Below are 13,051 nucleotides of genomic sequence, written 5' to 3'. Positions count from 1 at the left end.
CAAGCTTCCTTCGTACATGGTACACGTGCAGCTCTTGCAGCAGCAGTGCAAGTTTCCTTCATACATGGTAGACGTGCAGCTCTGGCAGCAGCAGTACAAGTTTACATCGTACATGGTACACGTGCAGCTCTGGCAGCAGCAGTGCAAGCTTCCTTCGTACATGGTACACGTGCAGCTCTGGCAGCAGCAGTGCAAGTTTCCTTCGTACATGGTACACGTGCAGCTCTGGCAGCAGCAGTGCAAGCTTCCTTCTCACATGGTACACGTGCAGCCCTGGCAGCAGCAGTGCAAGTTTCCTTTGTACATGGTACACGTGCAGCTCTGGCAGCAGCAGTGCAAGCTTCCTTCTCACATGGTACACGTGCAGCTCTGGCAGCAGCAGTACAAGTTTCCTTCTTACATGGTACACATGCAGCTCTGGTAGCAGCAGTGCAAGCTTCCTTCACACATGGTTCACCTGCAGCTCTGGCAGCAGCAGTGCAAGCTTCCTTCATACATGGTACACGTGCAGCTCTGGCAGCAGCAGTGTAAGCTTCTTTCATACATGGTACGTGTGCAGCTCTGGCAGCAGCAGTGCAAGCTTCCTTCACACATGGTACACGTGCAGCTTTGGCAGCAGCAGTGCAAGCTTCCTTCGTACATGGTACACGTGCAGCTCTGGCAGCAGCAGTGCAAGCTTCCTTCACACATGGTGCACGTGCAGCTCTGGCAGCAGCAGTGCAAGCTTCCATCACACATGGTGCACGTGCAGCTCTGGCAGCAGCAGTGCAAGCTTCCTTCATACATGGTACGTGTGCAGCTCTGGCAGCAGCAGTGCAAGCTTCCTTCACACACGGTTCACGTGCAGCTCTGGCAGCAGCAGTACAAGCTTCCTTCTCACATGGTACACGTGCAGCTCGGGCAGCAGCAGTGCAAGCTTATTTCATACATGTTACACGTGCAGCTCTGGCAGCAGCAGTGCAAGCTTCCTTCATACATGGTACGTGTGCAGCTCTGGCAGCAGCAGTGCAAGCTTCCTTCACACACGGTTCACGTGCAGCTCTGGCAGCAGCAGTGCAAGCTTCCTTCTTACATGGTACACGTGCAGCTCGGGCAGCAGCAGTGCAAGCTTATTTCATACATGGTACACTTGCAGCTCTGGCAGCAGCAGTGCAAGCTTCCTTCATACATGGTACACGTGCAGCTCTGGCAGCAGCAGTGCAAGCTTCCTTCGTACATGGTACACGTGCAGCTCTGGCAGCAGCTGTGCAAGCTTCCTTCGTACATGGTACACGTGCAGCTCTTGCAGCAGCAGTGCAAGCTTCTTTCGTACATGGTACACGTGCAGCTCTGGCAGCAGCAGTGCAAGCTTCCTTCATACATTGTGCACATGCAGCTCTGGCAGCAGCAGTGCAAGCTTCTTTCATAAATGGTACACCTGCAGCTCTGGCAGCAGCAGTGCAAGCTTCTTTCGTACATGGTGCACATGCAGCTCTGGCAGCAGCAGTGCAAGCTTCCTTCACACATGGTGCACGTGCAGCTCTGGCAGCAGCAGTACAAGTTTCCTTCATACATGGTACACATGCAGCTCTGGCAGCAACAGTGCAAGCTTCCTTCATAGATGGTGCACATGCAGCTCTGGCAGCAGCAGTGCAAGCTTCCTTCACACATGGTTCACGTGCAGCTCTGGCAGCAGCAGTGCAAGCTTCCTTCACACATGGTTCACGTGCAGTTCTGGCAGCAGCAGTGCAAGCTTCTTTCATACATGGTACGTGTGCAGCTCTGGCAGCAGCAGTGCAAGCTTCCTTCACACATAGTTCACGTGCAGCTCTGGCAGCACCAGTGCAAGCTTCCTTCTCACATGGTACACATGCAGCTCGGGCAGCAGCAGTGCAAGCTTCTTTCATACATGGTACACGTGCAGCTCTGGCAGCAGCAGTGCAAGCTTGCTGCAGAGAGAGAATGAATACAGCAGTGGCATTGCGTCCACTGTGCAACACATACACACACACCACACGCCAGATAAAAGTGTAAAAAAAAAACGAAACCTTCTATTACATTGTGGTAATCACTACAGTTTATTTATGGTTTAACTGCATTGCCCTTTGATATATCAGGCCGCGACCCCTTCACGCGGTTCAGGCAGCGGACAAATAGTCAAAAACAGGTAAAAAAAACAAGAGATGTTTCCCATTTTAGCTCCTAGGGAACTTTTGCTTGCACATACAGCCAAAACCACCAAACGGATTTACACCACTATTTACAGGAAGTTTAAACTTGTCTCAGAAAGCGTGCATTCCTTGGTTGGATCTACATATGCTCAGGCGTGCTTGAGACATTAGCGTTTGACAGAGGTGCAGGAAAGCCTTGAAAGGGTTCACACTTTGTCTGTCATCTTTCTACCTTGTCAGTTGGAAGCCATTTGTTGATTTGCTTATGTCTTTGGCTCTGGTTGACATTCATGACATATGTCAGACACTTCATCTTCAGGCACATCCACCAGAGGGGAAAGGCAGGTAAAAAAGGGAGAGGCAAGTGCTGATGTTATAATAACACTGACCATGTGTGACATGGGAGCACAGATGTGTGCAGATGCTCGAGGGGATCGGTGTTCTGCTGCTTTGTCAGGTTTTGTGTCAATCCATCAAGGAGAGGGGAGGGGAGGCTGGAGGGAAGGGAGTCAGTTTACATGTCCTTGTATTTTTGGTGCTGTTTGATGAAGCTGCAGGAATCTCAGGTTGTGTGTCGATCCATCAAGGAGAGGGGAGGGGAGGCTGGAGGAAAGGGAGACAGCTTACATGTCCTTGTAGCTTTGGTGCTGTTTGATGAAGCTGCAGGAATCTCAGGTTGTGTGTCGATCCATCCAGGAGAGGGGAGGGGAGGCTGGAGGGAAGGGAGACAGCTTACATGTCCTTGTAGCTTTGGTGCTGTTTGATGAAGCTGCAGGGATCTCAGGTTGTGTGATGATCCAGCTCGGGAGGTGGGGGCAGTCTTTCTGTCCTCCTCTTGGTTTCTTTGTTGATGCATGAAATCTGACAGACACATGGTATGTGGAGAGTACCCTGTATATTCAACTTTGTGCAGCTTCACTGTGAGCAGGTAAAAAGAGGGCACAAAAGTGCTAATTAAATCAGTGCTGTGTGACAACTCTTCACAACACTTGGCAAAGGCTTGGAGGGCTGTGGGTTCCATCGGTATATCATGTACTGAGTCACCTCCTCAAAGACAGGGGCGGAGATAAAAAGGACGTCAATAGAATTCGGATTTGCTTATAACTGGTTCTGTTTGATGAATCTGCATTATAAGTATTAAGCAGTGAGCAAGGTGCACCAGGGCCAGTATTTTCAGGTTATCTCAAGCTATGTGCATATCCAATGGATGGAGAGCGAAAGGAAGGGTGGGGGGAGGGTCAAGTATGTTTATATTTACTAATCATGTTTGCACTATTTCATAGATCGACACAAACTGTGGCAACGACTTACCATGTTTAAGGGGTCCGAAAAGTATTAAAAGTATACATTTGTCAGAGTTTGAGGAATTCACACAAAATGTTGAGCTTCCTGTTAAATCAAATTCTGATCAGATCTGTCAAAGAGACGTAAAGATACATGGGTGGGCAATAAAGGTTCCATTCACTAATATGAATTTTGGCATGGACCACCTGAGGAGAAGTGAGTGCATAGACTCTGTGGGACTGGGCAACTACTAGTGCTGGGGATCCTCAAAATGGGCAGAGTGTCCAGGAAGAAGGGTTTTGAGGTACTGCAGTTTGAGGACCCGGGTCACAACATGGAAGACGGGGAATCTGCAACTGGAAGTAGGGTATCCACACAGCCGCGGGACCCTCCTTGGGTGACATCATGCAGGCCATCATGGCCTCGAGGGAGGCTCTGGAGAAGAGAATGGATTCCATCGGCTCGGTCCTTTCCCTGCTAAAGGATGACCAATGGAAACTCAAGGAGCGAGTGGCGTCTAACGAGACAACCATGAAGGACATTCCGGACACGGTCGCTGCCTTACGGTAGACGCTGAACAAGGTGGTGCAGAAGGTCCACGTATTGGAGGTGAGAGCGGAAGACAGCGAAGGGCGCTCCAGGCGCAATAATCTCCGCATAGTGGGAGTCCCGGAGCGAGAGGAGGGATCCGATGCTGTTCAATTTTTGGAGACATGGATAAAAGCGGAGGTGGCGCGGGAGGGCCTCTCTCCATTTTATGTGCTGGAGCGCGTGCACAGAGTTCCGGCTCGCCCACCAGGGCCTGGGGCCCCACTGCGCCTGATGGTGGTGAGACTTCTACATTACCGTGACTGGGACTATAATCTGCAGAGGGCCAGGGAACTACAGAATTTGCGAATTGGGAACAGCAAAGTAATGATCTTCCCGGACTACACCAGAGAAGTGCAGGGCCAAAGAGCCTCTTTCTTAACAGTGAAGCGGAAATTCCGACAACTAAATCTACCTTACGCAATGCTGTTCCAGGCCCGGCGGGACAAGGCAGTATTGGCGGTGGCGGCCATCAGCCACGGAGATCTTAGTCCAGCCAGTAACAATTGGGAGCGCACGAAGAGTGGAGAAGAAAGCCCCAGTTCAAGCAGCATCCATGGACTCTCTGAAGCCGATCTGCCAGAGGTTACCCCGCAAACAGAGTATGGGGTGTTTGGCTGAAAGAGCAGCATGAACAGTGTGACTGAATTCACGAGGTATCTGCGCTGCTTACTGGGCCTTGGGACCTTTTACCTGTATGGGTGCGGACTGCCTGAGCACGCCATGGGGGAGCCTGGATAGAGATATTGAACTATGGGAGGGGGGAGGGGGTTGAGAGGATATCTGGAATCATTGAGTTGACGTTCCAGCAGCCTTAACCCCTTCAACGCTGATGACGAGCTGGGCTCGTCATGGCGTAGCCCGCTCGCACGCTGATGACGAGCCCAGCTCGTTACGTAACATGCGTTTTCGCAAAACCCAGCGTGCGAGCGGAATTCCGCTAGCGCGCATGCGGTTAACTGAGTAGATTTTGTAAGCGCATTTTCTTTGTTTGGATGGGGTTGCCTCGTTGGGTGCCTGTCCTGGGGAGTGGGAGATGGGGATGTTTTGATTATGGGGTTTGGTTCGGGGGACCCGGGCATGTCGTGGAGGTGGAAGTAATGGAACATTGTCTATGTCTTTGTCAACAATGGGACCCGCATTAGGCTACACATGTCTCACATGGAATGTACGGGGTATGCATACTATGAATCGGTGACACAAGATACACTCATTCCTAATTCGTAGAGGTATACACATCGCCTTCCTCCAGGAAACACACCTTATTGCGAAATAAGGGAAAGCTCCACAATGCCGTTGGAGGGGTCAAGTCTATTACACCACATATTCGGCATATGCGAGGGGGGTATTAATTTGGGTTAGAGCTGGGGTTCCCTTCCAATGCACAACACAATTGATTGACCCAGAGGGCAGATATGTGGTGATCCAGGGGAAACTAGATGGTAGAGACTTAACACTGGGATGTCTGTATGCACCTAATGTGGACCAACCCGCCTTTTTCTCTCTTCTATCACACAAGCTAGCGACAGTCCTTGCAGGGTCGCTGTTACTTGGGGGCGATTTTAAATGTATCACAGATATTGACCTAGATCGCTCACACCCTCCCTCCCGAATGCACCCGCACATAAACTCGCTATGGCGCGTTCTACCTGGCAGCAGACTTGGGGTTTAGTAGACACTTGGCGGGCCCAACACCCATTGGTTAAGGATTACTCCTTTTTTCTGCCCTGCACGAATTGCGCATCCGTCTAGACGCATTCCTATGCTCCCCAGATGTGCACAGAGGTATTTGCAGTAGCGAGTATCTCACTAGAACTATCTCTGACCATAATCCGTTGCTGGCCCAGTTGAGATGGGGAAACAACACTTACAATGCAACTTTTACAACGCACTACCTTTACAACAAAACTTTTACAATGCAACATCCATTACAACGCATGCCATTACAATGCAACCATTACAACGCATGTCACTACAACGCATACCACTACAACGCATGTCATTACAACGCAGTCATTACAACGCATACCATTACAACGCATACCTACACTATCCAATACTTACCATACATGCAATGTAATGGTATGCGTTGTAATGGTATGCGTTGTAAATGTAGTATGCATTGTAGTGGAATGCGTTGTAAAGGTAGCTTCAAAGAATTCATTGTAATGGCATGCGTTGTAATGGAATGCGTTGTAATGGATGTTGCGGTGTAAAAAATGCGTTGTAAAGGTATGCGTTGTAAAAGTATGCGTTGTAACGACATACATCCGTTGGGATGGTTGCAGCTGTGCCCCAGAATCCCTGCTTGGAGATTGCTTCCGGAAGCGCTTGAAGATCAAGTCTTCCGTACCACTATAGGGACGGCCATTAAAGAATATTTTCAGTTCAATGAGGGGTATGTGACTGTTGAATGGGACGCCTATAAAACGGTCGTGCGTGGGAGACGTATTTCGGAGGTGGCTGGGACTCAGAAAGCCCTCCTACAAGACATTCAAAGGGATGATGATCGCTTGCGCACCCTGGAGAAGGAGCGCCCTGAAAATCCGGTTATGCAGGATGAATTATTAGAAGCAAAAGAAGCAGTGGCAGCAAATGTAGAACGTCGGCGGTGTTTTGATTATAAAGCCTATATCACACGGGTGCACTCAGAGCGAGATGAATCAGTGGCCCTTTTGGCCTGGTTGGCTAATCCGGCTCATCACGGCTCAGTCATACTGGAGTTGAGGGACCCGATGGGAGTGGTCCGTTTTGATCAACAACGGATAAATGAGCTGTTTTTTTACTACTACACAGAGTTATATCGTAGCCATGTGCTCCCGTCTGAGTAAGATTTGCAGAGCTTTACGGGGGGACTGAACTTGCCAGAACTGGGGGACGAAGACGCAAAACTGTTGGGGCAGAACATTGAGGTGCGAGAAGTGCGGGTAGCCATCAAAAGTATGGCCCGTAATAAAACTCCGGGTTCGAATGGCCTCCCAGTAGAATTCTATCTCACTTACATCGACCTCCTTGCCCCTCGCCTGGCGTGCCTATATAATGAAGCCAAGAAGTTAGGTAGGTTGCCTGACTGCACCAGGGAGGCGATCATTATTCCTTTATTAAAGCCGGGCAAACAACCTTGGGATAGAACGGCTTACCACCCGCTATCCATGCACAACTTGGATTAAAAAATCCTGAGCAAGATACTGGCAACTCGGCTGCTTCCTCACATGCCCACACTGATACCTGCTTCTGAGGGCAACTCCTGGTGGGCTACTCGACCAATGTAGGATGGCAGGAGCTTCAGGTCTTGATGGGCAGGATTTTCCCTCCGGAATATATGCGGGAGAGACAAAACACAGAGGGGTACAATCAGGTAGCCGTCTGTATACTAGATTGCCAGGGAACGCAGGGGGTGAGGGAGTCACCGGTGCTCTCGTGAAGGTATTTACAAATCGACTGATCTCGAGTGCACTAACATGAGGGAGGTGCAATAAGAAGGGATGGGGGAACAAAAGATGCGGGGAGTCACGGGGAGAGTGCTTCGGAAGAAAAAAATACCGGCACTAACTCTTCGTGGACCCGGCCCACCTCCCTACCCAGCTCGACAACCTCCATCTTACCTGGGAGAGCCACACTCCTCTGTGAGTGTGGCTGGGCGGCTCGTGGAAACGTTGGCCTCCAGGCGTATCCTCTTCTTCGGCTTCTCTGCTTAACCGCTCTGCTTCACGTCCTCCTTCTCTTGGTTCACGGTCTTGGCACTCACAAACTTCCTCCTCAGTGTCGTCACACGCCGAGTCTTGGGTTTCCTCCTTTTTCTCCAACCGGCAGGTCGCAACGTCATCTCAGGGCAAGGCTCCCGGCTCAGACCTCTCCCACTTAAAGGAGCCGTCCTCGTCATCTTCTCTTTGGCGTCCACCTCGCGGCTCCGTGTCTGAGTTCCAGTCATTCTGGGTTGGTTGGAAAGAGGGGAGAGTTGACGTGTCAGCGACCCACCATCCCGTTGAAGGAGCTTTTCTTTCCTTGAGCGGGGTCTCCCAGCTACATACCTCCCCCCCTTAGTTTCTCCCGATCGGGGAGAAAAGAAGAGTGGAACAGAAACTCTGCGTTACCATTTTCTTGTCCTTTCTTATGCTTAATGATCAGGGAATAGGGTTGTAAGAATAAAAACCACCTAAGAATTCTAGGGTTTTGGGATTTGTTCCTGTACATCCACTGTAGTGGAGCATGATCTGTATACAGGACAAAAGGTTTCCCTTCCAAATAATACTTTAACTTGTCCACAGCCCAACGTATCGCTAGACATTCCCTTTCTATGGTTGGGTATTTGGTTTCGCGAGGGTACAGCTTTCGACTTAAGTAGAGCATTGGGTGTTCTAATCTGTCTGTACCTATCTCAGAAAGCACAGCTCCCAAGCCGGTATCTGAGGCATCTGTGGCTAAGAAAAAGGGTTCATCAAAATTCGGGGATATCAGTACCGGACTTGTAGTAATGGCCTGCTTTAGTTGGGTGAATGCCTGTCTGGCGGACTCCGAGGGGTGTTGTATCTGTGCCTTACTGGTAGTTTTTTAAAGGAGATCGGTTAAGGGGTAAGCTGTCTCTGCAAAGTTAGGTAAAAACCTTCTGTAATATCCGATCAGCCCTAAACAAGCTCTTAACTCCTTTTTTGAGGAGGGAAAAGGGGTGTTTACTATTGTCTTAACCTTCTCTTCTTGAGGCGCAATGACTCCGTCCCCTAGCATGTATCCGAGGTATTTCACTCTAGAGAACGCGGCCCTTGATTTCTTCGCATTGCTGTCAGAATGTTTTGGAGGTGTTTAATATGTTCGGGCCAGCAGGCACTGAAAATCATAATGTCGTATAGGTATACGGAACAATACTTCGCATACGGACTTAGGATCTCATTCATCAACCTCTGGAAGGTTGCTGGGGCTCCATGGAGCCCAAACGGCAGTACATTAAACTCATAGTGTCCATCATCGGTGGAAAAGGCTCTTTTACAATTGTCTTCTTCTCGTATAGGCACCTGCCAGTATCCTGGTGGGCTACTCGAACAATGTAGGTTGGCTGGAGCTTCAGGTCTTGATGGGCAGGATTTTCCCTCCAGAATATATGCGGGAGAGACAAAAGACAGAGGGGTACAATCAGGTAGCCGTCTGTATACTAGATTGCCATCGTGAGGGAGGTGCAATAAGAAGGGAGGAGGGGAAACAGAAGATGCTGGGGGTCACAGGGAGAGTGCTTCGGAAGAAAAGAATACCGGCACTAACTCTTTGCGGACCCGCCCCGCCTTCCTACCCAGCTCGACAACCTCCGTCGTACCTGGGAGAGCCACACTCCTCCGTGAGTGTGGCTGGGCGGCTCGTGGAAACGTTGGCCTCCAGGCGTATCCTCTTCTTCGGCTTCTCTGCTTCTCCGCTCGGCTTCGCGTCCTCCTTCTCTTGGTTCACGGTCTCGGCACTCACGAACTTCCTCCTCGGTGTCGTCACACGCCGAGTCTTGGGCTTCCTCCTTTTTCTCCAACCGGCAGTTCGCAACGTAATCCCAGGGCGAGGCTCCCGGCTCGGACCACTCCCACTTAAAGGAGCCGTCCTCGTCGTCTTCTCTTTGGCGTCCACCCCGCAGCTCTGTGTCTGAGTTCCAGTCATTCTGGGTTGGTTGGAAAGAGGGGAAAGTTGACGTGTCTGCGACCCACCATTCTGTTGAAGGAGCTTTTCTTTCCATGAGCGGGGTCTCCCGGCAACACTGGGTTTCCTACTAGCCAAGAGAACCATAACCTCCCAGTGGAAAGCGAAAAAGGGCCCCAGTTTAGATAAATGGAGAGGTGAATTTCGTAAGTGGGCAGACTGCAAGGGTGCTGTCCGGCTACAAATTGCACACAGAACGGGTAGTGAACAGGCGTTAGAGAGGGCGAGAGCCTGGGGAAGACTGGTCATGGAACTTACGCCCTCTGAGGATGGGGATGGTGAGGCCCCAGCAAAAATCCCCGAGGCGCGCCCACTATAGTATATCCAAGGGCTTACTGGAGCCTCGTCTTGACCGGATGACTAACTGCTACCCCTTCCCGTAAGTGAGATGTTTCATACCACATTGTATCCATTGGTCCCATTGCTAGGCACGCTCAGGGTTATAGGCAAATTTACATTCCGGTGAAGACACACTACAACACGCCTGGGGGGGGAGGGAGGGGGGGGAGTTGCGGGATGGAGGAGAGGGGGGGGAATGGTTGGGGGGGACTGAGGTTGGTTGGGGCTGAGAAGGGGGGAGTTGTTGAGGGACTTTTCTTCAGAATCCAAGCATGGATTACAATGACACTGCTGCAAAGAACTATATACAAATGAGACAATGGTCTTTCCTATGGAAAATTGGCTTAACTAGTTTGTGGAATGCAGACGATAATGACTGATATGTCACTTACTAATGCAATGTCTTTTTGTGTTATCAACCTAATAGAAAAAAAAATGTTGAATGAATTTTGGCATGGATAGTGTGTTGCAAACAATAACTGGCAAATTTGGGGCTTTTTCCTTTAACTGTGTGTTTTTTCATGAATATAAATACACTAACAGGCAGCAGCAAGAACATCTAAAGAGCATCTTTGCAGGATTTGTGGACCCGTAATCATGTCCAAGACCACAATGGAGGGTTCAGCGTAGGCTCCTGAAACTTGCCCTGGAGTCATGGTTCCTGGCTCTGAAGCTGGCCCTGGGTTTGCAAACCCCACACTGAGATTCACAAACCCTAATAGAAACAAACCTAAAATGGCTTGGCCAGAGCCGAGCTCTGTAGTCAAAAGCTGTGTTCAGTGAGCGGTGCAGCCGCAGTGGTGGGGCGCAGGTCGACAAACCCCCGCTGTGCCCGAACACACTCCATACACGAAATGCAAAGCTTATGACCTCGCAATGGGCACTATTCACAAGGTTAAACTTGCACACATGAGTGATTTTGAGACTTACAAATTTCAACCTCCTGAAAGAGGAAGTGGAGCCAAATATATGGGTGTATGATACCACTGCAAAAAGAAACTGTAACAAGTCAAACACCAGACATGGCCTACTGCAGGTACTGCATCATCCTCCTCACAGAAACCAATGCAAGAAGGAACTCAAAATAAAACCCCATAGGAAATAATGTTAAATTAAATTATTTAAAATATTAATAAATACAAATAAATATTTTTTGTAAACTCCAGTGCATATACATTGTAGGAGCGAACAGTAAGTAGATGAGGATAGTTGTTACAATTGAGGGTTGTTAGCTTGATTGTTTCTATCTTTACAGCTTCATAATTGTATTGATTTCATTCTTCATTTGCTCCTTAGGTGCATCCACTCGTGCACCACCCGTTATCGATGACTAGCTCATGCTCCGTCTGTGCTTGTCACTGGAGGCACCGGACAGATCTCGCATCAAGAAGCCTTTCCAGAGTCCACTACAAGAAGGACCCTTCGGAAGAGGGAAGGATGTGCTTCGCTGACTCCTCTGCATCTTGCTGATCAAACCCCCTTGACACAGAACATTAGACAGCCTTGAGTGAGCACACATTATTCGGTAACCCCCTGTACATTGCAGGTCACGTGTGGCAGACAGACTCGTGTGCCTGGATAAGATCCACCCCTGGTCTTCTGAAGATAGATTTGCATAGCCCATCTCTGACAATACCTTCTAGCTTGCTTAGCGGTGGGGGCTCTTTAGGGATCATACAGAGACCAAAGCACATCATGAGTGTCTGAGAAGAGTATGTGTTGAGCCAGACACAAGGACTGTTTTTCTTTTGAAAATACCAGCTGATCCACCTGTTTGTCTTCCATCTGTATCCTTGTCTTGTACACCGTGTTACTGTTTCAGAGGAAATAGAAAACACTTTGCTTGCCATTATGTAATTGATTAAACATATGTTGGAACTTTAAATAAGCATTAAAATATGAATGCCCCAAGTTAGTAGATTGTTGTTCTTATTTGCACTACATAGAGTTTTTAATATTATAAATAACAGTAAAGTAAACAGTGAAGTTGTGATGAACAAACTCCAGAAATCTAAGAAACTTGTAGGAATATTTTATCACTCTTCTCTTCAAAAACGTTGTGTTATGACCCCTTAGGACAATCCGACTCAAACCAGGCTCAAACCAGTATCTTGAATTGACAGCCGCTGTTATGAATCACAATGTACCCCATTATAGGCTTGGGTGGTCTCCTAACCTTTTACCTACATTTTCCATGCCATTGCACTGCATAACAGGTTTTGGTATTGACCTTTTACCTAGTTATGTGCTGCATAAATGTTGTGGGGTATTTCCCCTAAAAACTGGACTCATTTATTATGCATGAGGATTCTCAGAATCACATCAAGATTACCATCTTCTGCATAATAAATGTGTATAAGGTTCATCATCATCCTCATCCTCGGCCGACAAGAGACATAAAGGTAGAACCCCTGCTGGTACCTTTTTTTGGGTATACAAGCACCATATCTTTGCTGGGACAGGCAGAGGAGAAAGACTTCCATGCTGACACAAGATGCTGACGTTTCTGCAAGCAGACACTCCAGCATGCAGTGGTCTGACATCCCTCGCAGGGTTTCCATCTCGAGACCAAGATGGGGTCTTTCGCTCCCCCACATCAGGCAATGGGGTTGGCTCTATCCTAAGGGGATTCTTGGCTATACACCTAAACACATAAAGCGAAGACGATGCAAGGTGACCGACCTATTACATAGCACCTCACTGTATCACTGCTGCCGTATTTAAAATGGTTGTGCACAGTACTCCAGCACCTATCAACCCTTTGGTGCCACTGGTTACAGATTTATAGAGCAAATTGAACATAATGAGGTGCACCAAACAAAATATATTTAGTCCGTTGTGATTTCTTTCATTTCTTCCTTTGCTTCAACATCGATAATGTTACAAATTGGATTTTTGGCAGGCTAGGGCATGTATCAAAGCCAGGCAGAAACCACCACTCTAGTCAGGATAAGGGAGTTACACTCCTAATATAACCCCTGATCACCCCCTTGGTAGCTTGGCACGAGCAGTCAGGCTTA

The 13,051-nt window shown here is 48.8% G+C and overlaps 1 long non-coding RNA gene across 1 annotated transcript in view; it reads left to right on the top strand.

Annotated features, from left to right (window-relative positions):
• Positions 1-11,946, top strand: part of LOC147663331 (uncharacterized) — a 46,623-nt gene extending 34,677 nt beyond the window's left edge. The window contains exon 2 of the long non-coding RNA XR_015305353.1: positions 11,328-11,946. This is a non-coding gene — a long non-coding RNA (uncharacterized LOC147663331). The remainder of the gene's footprint in view (positions 1-11,327) is intronic.
• Positions 11,947-13,051: the final 1,105 nt, after the last annotated feature.

The sequence above is a fragment of the Lissotriton vulgaris genome, unplaced genomic scaffold, assembly GCF_964263255.1.
Source record: "Lissotriton vulgaris unplaced genomic scaffold, aLisVul1.2 SCAFFOLD_1781, whole genome shotgun sequence".
Classification (NCBI taxonomy): Eukaryota; Metazoa; Chordata; class Amphibia; order Caudata; family Salamandridae; genus Lissotriton; species Lissotriton vulgaris.
The sequence above is the reverse complement of the archived record's forward strand: the minus strand, read 5'-3'. Positions and strand labels throughout refer to the sequence as shown.